This window comes from Pteropus alecto, unplaced genomic scaffold (assembly GCF_000325575.1).
Source record: "Pteropus alecto unplaced genomic scaffold, ASM32557v1 scaffold25, whole genome shotgun sequence".
In the NCBI taxonomy this organism is placed as follows: Eukaryota; Metazoa; Chordata; class Mammalia; order Chiroptera; family Pteropodidae; genus Pteropus; species Pteropus alecto.
The window spans coordinates 6,299,769-6,311,601 of NW_006441955.1; positions in this window are offsets into that span (position 1 = coordinate 6,299,769).

The window sequence follows — 11,833 nt, forward strand, 5'->3', positions numbered from 1 at the left end:
TTGGGCTTAGTAGACCCTCAACAAATAGGAATCTTTAGGCCCCACACCTATTTCTGATCACTCCGTCTCCAGGAATCTTTTGTGCTGTGTTGTGTCTGCTACTGTTCTCTGTAGGACAGTTTGGAGTCCTCGAATGTCAGGGCACCGGGCAGTAAATTGAATCCACTGTAGAGACAAGAAACGCTCTTAGAGAAGAGGTGCTCCTGGCTCATGGTCACTTAGCAAGGAAGTGAGCCAGCCAGAGCCGAAGCCCCAGCATCCCTCAGAGCTACCACCACTGATGTGAGGGCCACCTCTGGGCTAGGTGCCACCATGGCAGCTCTGGGAGACTAGACTAGGTTCCAGCTAGCAGTGAGATGGTGTGGGGTTTATTGAGCCATCTGGATGCAAAGCCAACCCTCTCTCTGACTTTAAGTGCTGCTGGGGTATCTCAGCTCCTCCCAGATGCTTTCTGCCTCCACATCTGATGTGCCTGGAGCTTATGAAAAAAATCTCAGTTTTAGGAGAGGGAAAGAAAACTATAAGCTTCTAGTTATCCCTTTTCCACCTACCTACTTCCCAGGGACACTTTAAAACAGGAGCACTCATCAGTGTTCCCTGAGGTAGGGAGCCCTTCCTTTGGCAGGACCATGGGCCTGGGTCTCAGCACCAAGTGAAGGCCAGTCCTGGGAAGGCTTTTCAGGGGCTCCAGCTAGTGAGGATGCAGTAGAGTCACTACAGCTCCTCCAACCACAGCTGTTCAAGTTCACTCAGTCTGATCCTGGCTTTCTGACCAGGGCCGAGGCACTCACTGTTCACTCCACACCTCTTCTGCAAGGGCTCTCAGAATTACCCTGACTTTTACCACTCTGCAAATGTACCTCCACACTCACTGAGCACTCACCTCAGCTTCCACCTTCACCACGTCACTCGCCAAGTCGCCATTGATCTCCTCATTCCCAAACATAAATCATGGTTGTCTGCTCTTACTCAGGCTGCCACATCGGCACTGCTGACCTTTTCACCCTCGAAACCTGTTTCTCTCGATTTTTCCAACATCATACATTCCGGTTTCTCCTCCTAGGTCTTGGGCTATTGTGGACTCCTTCATTCATCCACCTAGGATTTATGTGGCTATTTTTAGGTGTTGGTCATTGTGCTAGGTCTGGTGACTCAGTGGTGAGCAAGATGGTCAGGAACTGCCTGCCAGAGCACACGGTATAATGGAATCCTCAGGGTCCTGCTCTGAGCCCCCTCCCGAGCTCCAGACCTACACTTCTAACTGCTTGGAGGACATTTCCATCTGGATGGTCCAAATCAAACTTGCAAGGTCCAAACCAAACTCGTGATATTCTCCTCTGTCTTCCCCACCGAGTCTGGGGAAGGGATTTTCTGCACAAAAACCCTGTTGAGGTTTTATTAATTTCTGTGAATGAGTCAGCAGAGACGAAAGGAAGAATACTAGTGTGAAGATTACTGAGGCGGTGAGTTCTCAGCCTAGGTGGGTGCGTAAGAGCAGAACACAAAGGAGGGAGAGAGGAAGGGCAATGGCGTACAGAGAAGGGAGCCATCCTATCCCTGCAGTGAGCCCCAGAAGCTTATTGGGGCACCCATCAGTGTTCCCCAAAGTAGGGAGCCCTTCCCTTGGCAGAGCCAAAGAGCCTGGGTCACAGCACCCATTGAGGGCTGGTCCCGGGAAGGCTTGTCAGGGGCTGCAGCTAGTGAGGATGATGCAGTAGTCACTGCAGATCCTCTCAGAATGGCCATTGAGAGGGTGACATTTCCACAGACAGAGATGGAGGTCGTTGGAAGAGCATGGGCAAGAGCACAGAGGTGGGAACCCACTTGGCATGGAGGAGGTGCAGAGGACAACCAGTCACCTTAGAGCAGTGATTCTTCATAAACCTTTCAGAGCCACAGAAGCCTTCTTACAAAGGAGGTCACATGAGGAACCCCAATCCACAAAACAGGTACGAATGGAACTGCTGTGGTTGCAGTAGACATGAGGGATCTGAAAGCCCTATTCTGTCTCTACCAGCACACTCACACACCATCCCAATCACTCCCCCCCACACACACCATCACCATCACCACATACCATCCCAACAACCACACATACCTCAATCACCACACACACCATCACAACTACACACACAAATACCACCACGTACACACCATTCGCACACACGTACACACACGTTACACACATATCATTATCATTCCCCACAGAACACAGAAAACCAGCAGCACAGTGGGTACAGGTAGAACAATGGTTAGCAGTGTCACTCCAAGATTGATAGGAGCTGGTCATGCAGAGCCTTTTGAGAAGCTCCAGCTTCAATCCTGAGGGCAACAGGGAGCCATGGAGGGGCCTGAACAGGAAGAGCCCCCAGCTGCAGTGTGGGGATGGAGTAGAGGGGCCTGAACTGGCCATGGCCAGCCTACCCAGACAAAGCCCTCAAGGACATAGGTAGAACCTTCTCAGTTCCTCCACTGCTGGTTAAGAGGAGGGCGTGTCCCAAGACTGGCATGAGTTCTCAGGACCTAGAACCTGGAATCAAGTTCAAAGCAACACTCTCTCTTATCCTGAAGCTGGAAATAGACTCCGTGGTCTGGCCATGGTCTAGGTGAACTCAGGGCAATGGCTAGAGCCAGGGAGGCCAGGGGAGGCTGATGGTGTCAGCGCAAAGGCAGTGGAAAAGAGAGAGAAACGAGCAGACTGGAGAGGTGACAGTACATGGAACTGGCAGGGCTGGACGTGGGAGGTGAGGAACAGGGAGGGATCAAAGAGGAGCCCACATGTCTGTCTGGGTGACAGGTAGGTGGTAATGCTGCTCACTGAGCTAGGAACACAGGAAGAGGAAGAGGCTTAGAGATCATAATGATCATAATGATTCCACAGCCACTGGGGTGGCTGTGCCTGTGGGATAGCCTGGCACTGTCATCCATAGCGGTGGATGAGGGGACTGAACCCAGGAGAGAGGTCTGGGGGGACACCCGGGTTGGGAGTTACCAAATACTACAGAGATGGCAACCAAACCACCAAGACAGAAGAGATTTTAAAACTGAAAGTCTCATATCCTGGGAACCCCTTAAGTTCTGGGCAAACCAGGACAATCGGTCACCTTTTGCTTATCTCAGTTTCAAGAATCTGGTCAGTGTCTGTCTTCGCCGGTCCATCGTAATAGGGGGAAGAGAAGGATGCCAGGAGGATTTAGGGACAGATTTGGAATGTTAGAGTAAAACCTCAGGGAAGCATTTTGGATCTTTTTCCTGCCAGAAAACTGGCACAACCAAGACGTAGTGGCTCAGTCAGGCTCTGGGGGTGGTTTGGCCTTCTAGCTCACCCAGGCCGCTCCTCCATCACCATCCCACTTTCCAGGGAGGTCATCAACTGGCTTCCCAGTGATGACACGGATCCCACCTTGTGGCTCCACAAGGTGGCGCTATGCCCAACGTCAGCCCAGGCCTTTGCCAGGTGGGCAGAGGGATCTAGAGAGCACCCGCCAACCCTCTGAGCTGGCACTTGGTCTTTTCTCTGAGGCCTGGGGTTTCAGGAACCGTCTGGTGGAAGAAGACACTCCGACTCACCCACAGCACACATGGGCTTTCTCTCTCACCAGGCATATATAAACCCTGACACACTCTCCTGCCCACGCAGACCCCAAAATACCCCAACACTGACAGCCCTGCAGGAACAAGCTCAGCAGAGCTGGCAGAGACCTGAGGGATCATTATTTCCAGTCTTCTCTAGAGAGAGCACTCACATGCACAAGCGCGCGCACACACACACACACACACACACACACACACACACACACACGGGAGCTCCCCTGTACATGAACACATGCATATAGCTGCTCCCTGCAGTCAGGCGCTTCCTCTCACCCTGCACAAGGGTCCTAGCTTCCTCTCAGCCTCCCTTCCTCCTCGCCCCCTGCCACGCCTCCTCATAGCCCTGTGGTGGGAATCAGATGATATCCTGGAAGAGATGGGTTTCATAGACCGAAACGAATCAGGCACACATGAGGGTGCAGTGGCGGCAATGTTAGGCACACTCATACCTATGCAAACACACTCGAACACATCTGCACACAGAGCAACACAAGCCCTTCGCACCTGTGCCCCAGCCACACTCAAAGGAACCCTTGTCCAGCCATGTATGTGAATGCCAGCATAGGGACACACGGCTCACAAACTCGCCTGCTGCTCAAACCTGGTCTGGACACCCGACACCCGGCGGGCCCCTTTCTGTTAGGAAAGAGCTGGCGAAGAGGGCCAGTGCCAGGGAGAGTTTCCCCAAACCTCCAGACTGGCCCCCAGCCAGGCTCAAGTTCAGCTCTTGAAATGTGCTCTTGAGACCTGCCTTCACCGCCACCCCCACCCCCACCGCCTGGCTCCAGCTTCCTCTCTACTGGCTATGTGACCTCAAACAAGGCCTTCCCCTCTGAGGTCTCTCCCCTGCTTCCTGGGGAGGATTGACCATCCTCCATCAGACCTAAAGGGAGCTTGGGGGCGGTCCTAGTGAGAGACTTGGGCAGTGAGGGACGTGCTGGGCTGGTGGGTTCGACATACCTAAATCAGAACTCCCTTTCCACTTCTGACTCCGATGACTTGGGCACCCTGGTAAGCTGCTCCAGGAGTGGCACTGTGTAGGGAGCTAACACAGGGCTTGGTACACCAGAGGCATCTGGGAAATCTTTGCTTCCTTCATGACAGGGAACCATTGTTTTGGGGTGGAGATTGCGTGGAGCGGGCAGACTTGAAAGAAAGGATTTCCATATCCCTGACAGAGCTGGAGGTGAGTAAGGACAAGGAGCTGCATCCCCAGGACAGTAAAAGGGTGGGCCAGTCTCAGAGCCCACCTGACTTCTTCCCACACACCCTACCCTGCCCTTGGCCTGGCACCAGCCTCTGTGAGCCCCATTGCTATGCTGGGTGTGAGCAAATCCAAGGAGTGGGCATCCAGGAGCACAGGGCTGCAGCCTGCACAGTCATATGTATGCATCTGTGTGCACCCGTGTGTGTGTGTGTGTGTGTGTGTGTATGTGTGCGCGCATGCACAAAAATGCATATGTACAAGAGGATATCTCTCTATGTAGCTGAAAGTATGTGCAAAATCTCTCAAATGAGCCTGTGGCTTAGATTTGAATCCCAAAGACACTTAGGAGCTTTGTGACCTTACCCAAGTTTCTTTACCTCTCTGTGCCTCTGTTTCCTCATTTATAAAACAAGGACTATAATGATAATAAAAAATAAATAGTAGCACAGGTATCGCAGGATAAAGAGATGATGCTTATAAAAAGTAAGTTAGCCAAGCACTTGGTGGCACATGGTTGGTGTTCAAAAAACTGTTAGCTGCTATTTTATGTGATGCAGCTGGCACTGTGTACTCACTCATTCATTCATTCATTCATTCATTCATTTTTATTCATTCACTGACTCCATCTCTGAGCCAGGTCAGCCCTGTGGTGGTGGAGGCTGAGGACACAGAGATGAACTAGACAGGGTCTTTGTCCTCCAGGAGCTTCCAAGATGACAGGGGAGACGAACTGAATGCCAACAGTGATAGCAGAGAAGATCTTAAGAGAGGCAGCTGGGAGACAGAGCAAGGAAGAAGAGGGCCACTGGGAAAAGAGGGTGCCACCTCCACGTGTCCCCACGCCCTGTCCACCTGCTTTCCTGACTGCAGGCCTTTCTTTGCTCACGCTGTTTCCTCGGCCCTGAAAGCCCTTCTCCCCCAAACCCTTCTGTTCTGCCTGGTGACTGCATCTTTGAAAGACTCAGCCTCAATGGCACCTTCTCCGTCCCACTCAGACCAAATGACCCTTGGTTTTACCCATCACATTTGTCAGAGACAAGCCGTTGAATTGATTTGTGGCCAACTTGTGCAGCCTAACGGGGCTGCTTGTTCCCAACCCTAGATCTGTCATCAACTCACTGTGTGACCTTGAGCACATCATTTCACCTCTCGGGCCTCAGTTACTCACTCTGTAAAATGGGCAAAGCTTCCTTCCCAGGACAGGTATGAGGATCAAAGGGAGAATGCTTTGGGAAAGCACTTTGCAAACTATAAAATGCTGGGCATCTGTCCAGGGGAGTTTTCATTCGAACAGCTTCTTGGTCTCTTTTGGGTGTGAGCCAAAAGGTGTGTACACGCCATAGGCCTGGGCTGCATTACCTGGAAGCTCAGTTGTAGGGCAGTTTCTGTTTGGGGTTTGTTTGTGTTTGATTTCAAAGACAGGGAAACTCCCTAGGCCCGGTGATCTGGGTGGGGCTTGGTCAACTTTGTTGCCAGGGGAATCCCGAAGGGGGGGGCTTGACCACCCCCCACGGTGATCAGGCGGAAACTTACCCCCCAGGAAGGAGACAGGGCAGTGTGATGGCGCTGCAGGGACAGGGTGTCCCTTGAAGTCAGGTAGCCTGGGTGTGATTCTGGCTCTTCTAGGAGACCTTAAGCCAATCGCCTTTTCTCCTGGCTTCAGCTATAAAGCTAGTACACAGAATTTATGATTTTGGGAGCCCTTAGAACTCAGTGGAAGCCGGAGGACACCAAATGGGGACCGAGAGCTGACATGGCCCCTATGTGGGAAGTCTCTCAACAGCCATGCCCTGTCCCCACCTGCCTTTCTAGCCTTGTCACTTTTTCTCTCTTATCCCACTCTGTGCTGTCCCACCTGGTGAACTTGGGGTTCTCTCGAGGCTCCCAAATCTCTAATCTCCAGCTCGCCCTGCCTGAAATGCCCTTTCTCCTCTTCCTCACTCCCCTGAATGATCTGTTGAACGTCTACAGGACCCGCCTGGGCATCACCGGCCCTGGGGAACCTCTCCGCTTTCAGGCAGTAGCGGGGCTCTGCTGGCCACGGTGCTCATTTGTTTTGTGTCGCTGCTGGTTTATGGGTGGATTTGCCCACCACTATATTGCCGCTGTCTCCTCAGCACCCACCATTTCGGGGCCATGCACTCAAGAAATCATAAACGAATACCTCTGAAGGGTCCTCTTGGAACAAAGAGCAGGGCAACATCTGCGAGAATCCATGTGGTTTTGACTTTATGGAAAGAACCCCCAGAAGGAGCTGGGCTCAAGTTCCCACTCCACCACTTACAGCTGAGTGGTCTTCGGTAAGCCCCTCAGCCTGGCTGGGCCTTGGCGTTCTCATCTGTAAAGTGGGGTGGTTGTGAGGATTAGGGTGGACGAAGTGCCTGAATCCTCAGGGGCTCACTGAGCAGGAGCCACTGCTACTATATCCCCATTTCTGCCAGCGATTCCAAGGGAGATGGCATCCAGGGCTCTTTGCAGAGCAGCCCCCCAAAGCTGCAGCAGGGATGCCGAGGCAGCAGTGGGATCCAGGCCCAGATGGAGCCAGGGCCCTGAGAGAGCTGAGCAACCTCCCCAAAGGCACTCATTTCTCCTGGACCCTGGGCAGGCTTGAAGGAAGCTGGCAAAGGCCAATGAGCTCACTGACGTTCCAGGAAGAAGGCCAGCCAGGGGGCATCATTGACTTTGGAGGGCACCATGAAGCGGCCCTGGGAAGGCCCTGAGGCGCAGTGTCCAGGGCACTCAGGCGTGACTCAGGCACTATATGTTTCAGTGCCTGCAAGGGCAGAACAGGCTGGCCAGGGAGGCCGTGGTTCTGTAAGGCTCCACATGGGAGCAGCCTTGAGCTCTGACAAGGCACCTGTGATGGGGCAGTAGCTCGTTGGGCTCTCTCTGAGACCTCAGGAGCCCAGGACTCATTTCATGGCCTCACACTGGGACTGGTCAATACTTCCTAAGCTCATGCTCTGCACTGGCCAATGCGCCAAGAAGTGTTATTGCTGCTGGGCAGGAGCGGGGATGCTGAAATCAGACCACCTGGTTCAAGGCCCGGCTGTACCACTAACTAGGAATGTGACCATGGGTGAGATACACATTTCTGTGCTCAACTCCCCTGTTGTGAGGCCTAAACAAGCTAATACAGATACAGTGTCTAAAACAGTTCCTGGAACTATTAGCTGTGACCTGAAGCAAGTTACTCAACTTCTCAGTGACTCAGTTTCCTCACCTGTGAAATGAGACTCATAACAGTACCCACCTCACAGCATTTCTACAAGGATTAAATAAACTAATTTATGGAAAGTACTTAGATGCTGAGAACACCAGACACAAAGAGCTCAATATTCATATGTAACATGTATTCTGTGATAGCCACAAAGGTGACTTATGGTTATCTGTTTTTCTCATTGACTCCTCTCACCGGGCTCGGCTTTCCTGAGCTCTGCAGACAGACCTACTGCTTGAGTTTGAATCCTGCCTCTACTGTTTCTAGAGGGGATAATCATAGTTACTGTTTAGAGAATTAAAGGAGAAAATAAATGCAAAAAAAAAATCTAGAAAAATGTCTGGCATTGAGTAATTTTCAATAAATGGTACAACGTTTATTCCCAATTTACAGATGAGAAAACTGAGACTTGGAGAGGTTATGGATAGTAGCAGAGCCAAGACGGGAGCCGCACTCCCAAGCCCAACTCCTGAAGCCAGCTGCGAACCATCCTTCTCTAGACCCCAGCACCCTGGCCCAGGTCCTGGCTCATGGTGGGTGCTGAGGAAGTGCCTCCTGAAGGAGGCCCGGAGAATTGGTGGATTGACAGACCAAGGTTTCTTTACCAGGAGGTGACAGAGACAGAACCCAGGGCTCAGCTCACTGTGTCAAGCTGGCTTACTCCCAAACGGTGTGTGGGGCTGACAGATCAAGGGCTTTTCTACATGGGGGCCGTGTCCCAGGAGAAGACATCATTGACAGAAAAGAGTAGTCTCTTGGCCCTCTTGGTCCAGTGGGTGGCTTCCTTCTGAAACTAAGGACACAGGGGACGCTTCCAACATTCTAAGAGAAGGAGCTGGTGCTATCCAGGTGACCTAAATCACAACTTCCCAGCCTTTCTAGCTTTGCCCCAATATTCCTCCCAGCCCCCACTTCTAGTCCTTTTCCTGTCTCCCAATCATGACATAGTTTTTCATGCCCCTTTGTGTTAGCACATGCTGTTCCCTGTGCCCGGATGCCATTCCCCCTCCTCTACCTGATGAGCCTCTTGGCATCATGAGTTGTCCCTCTGGTCTCCTCTGGCACTTACACAAGTTGAGTCAGTAATTTTAGCCTTGTCTTATTCCCAAAAGCCTTTGAGAGGAAAGTGTTTTGTTTATTTCTGTGCTGGTCTCCATTTGAGCCTCCAGATCCACTGTCACTCTTCTCTACCCTGCTCCGTGCCCTGGGGAGACTGACCCACATGGACTGAATCTCTGGGTTCAGCCAATTAGAGACTGGAAACTGGAGGGCAAGAGGAGAGCAAGGGGTCCCCCTGGCTGACTGTGTCCCGCCATGGAACACAGGTCTCCTCTCTTCACTCTTTAGGCCTGAGAACGGTAAGGACACCACTGTCACTGCCCCCAGCTTCTGCAGTCTCCTCCGAGGTTTCTCTGCACCCTGCCCACACCTTTATAAATAGCCCTTTTATTAAACTCTCTTCAGATTTCTGATTTCAGTGGGCTATCTGCTGGTTTCTGTCAACCCAGTGATTCGATCCCTTCTGGCACTGTGTGCCTTAGAGCTGGCTCTGCACCCCCAGAAGATGAGCTCCTGGAGAGAAGGGCCATGTCTGAGTCTGTCTGTGTCTCCATGAAGAGGGTGGCCCAGAGAAGATGGGGGAAATGTCTGACGCCTTGCACCAGAGTACCAGCGCTACCGCACATGTGGGGTTGAATGAATGAAATTCCACTGAATTCATCCTTTCATTCACTGGTGTGCTCACTCCTTCATCCACAAATATTCATTGTAGGCCCGTGTGCCAGGTTCTGACAGGGTAGACGAGGCAAAGACTGCCTTCGTGGATCTGGCACCATAGTGAAGAGACCGAGCCGAAGGAGCAAAAGCGAACACATCCCTCACACCATTTCAGACGATGATATGTTCCATGATAGAAATAAAGCAAGGCCAAGGAGAGCAAAGTGACAGGCATGGAGTATCAGGCGATGCTCTGGACATTCCACCACATGGTAGCACCAGGAGACAGAAAGACTGGGGTGGGAATGGCTTTGGTCTACTGAAGATCAGCAAAGAAGCAGGGAAGCTGGGCAGACTGAGTGTGGGAGACTCATAGGAGATAGGATGGGGACTTGCTTCTTTGTCAGGGCCCTTCCAACTCTGGGATTTGAGGACTCCTCAGGGAAGGCATTGTCCGGCCCGGCCTGCCAGCCAACCACTTCCTGAATCATCCAGGTGGAGGCCCATGTGGGGCGATCTCCCCATGTTCTCTCAATCCTCACAATAACCTTGTGAGGAGGGTCTTTCTACCCCCATTCCACTCATAAAGAAACTGAGGCTCAGAAAGTTTAAGCAACCTACCCAAGATCACACAGAGCCAGAGAAAGAACTGGAAATGAACCCAGGTCTGCTTGACGTGCAGCCCAGAAGGTGTTTCCCAGGGCCGGCACATCCATTTGCCAAGGACTCGCTCATTGGTAACATTAGCCCTATGGGGACAGGCTTGCAGGAGGACCCAAAGGTCTCAGCTGGAGGTAGGCGCATCCCAAAGCCACACGGCCAATGAGAAGAGAGCTGGGGTTTAAGTCCAGCTCTTTTCACAGCCTTCCACTCTCTGAAAAAGGGAAATTGGTAGGTGAGCACAAACCTGTGCCATGCTCACCACACCCTGACATTCTTCCAGGGCCAGGGCATGTTGGCTATTGGATATCATTTCAGCCCTTTAATTTCTAATAGACACTGTACTATCATAAAGACTGTCATTTCCTGCAGCTCATGCAGGATAATCGATATGCTGGCTGTCCATAGGGCTGGGAATGACAGCACCTGGGCACTTCCATGAAGATAAAACCATCCTCTCCCTCTTGGCCATTCCCGTCATTTCCCAACTAGACACAGCCCTCATCTTTGAGAGCATTGGCCTGGGGTCTCAAGATGTCCCAGCTTGCTGCATAGCCCCCCGGCTCAGGGAAAAACTATCCTTCTCAGCCTAGCTTTAACATTTCATAACCATGTGACCTTGGGTATGGCACTTTTCATCCCCAAACCTCAGCCTCCTCATCTGTAAAATGGGAGCGATGTGCCTGCCTCATGAGGTGGCTTACGTGAGATGACACATCTTACACACCTGCTATGTAGTCCGTGCTTAAGAGATGGTAGGTAGCTATGACAGTGACGGCGCTGGAGGTGATATTGGTGGTCTGGCTTAAACCTCACATGGTCTAGCTGCAGAGCCCAAGCTCTGGCCTCTGTGCAGTGGCTCCTGAGGATTAGCTGCTGAGAGCAGAGGTGGAGGCCTCCAACTTTCCCGTATGTGTGCATGTATACACACACACACACACACACACACACAATCATACACTCAGCTTTGAGAATTAGGCTTCGCACAGGTTGAGCTATTGTCTCCCCCACCCAGATAAGCTGACAAGGACAAGGTTAGCTTGGATCCACCTGCTCCAGGTCTTACCAGCTGCACCCCAAGTCCCACCCGTGGGTCCTGGAGGGCAGAACCTGAGGGGGCAACCTCAGAGAGTATCTGGTGTGTGTCCAGTCCTGCCCAGACAGAGAAACTGAGACCCAGGTGATTTGAGAGGTGGTCACAATGCAGGCTGGAGGAGGTAGTCTCGCTCAGTGTCTGCAGAAGTCTGAGAGTGTTAAGGTGGGTGGGATAGAAACAGGAAGGAGGCCGTGCTCCAAACACCCCAGGGTAGCAGTCAAGACTCTCTCCTGCTATCACATTCATTACCCCAACAAACCTCCCTAATTCATCATGTTGCTGCATTCTCACAGCAAACTATGAACAGTGGTCTCATTTTACTGGTGGAGCTATCAAGGCT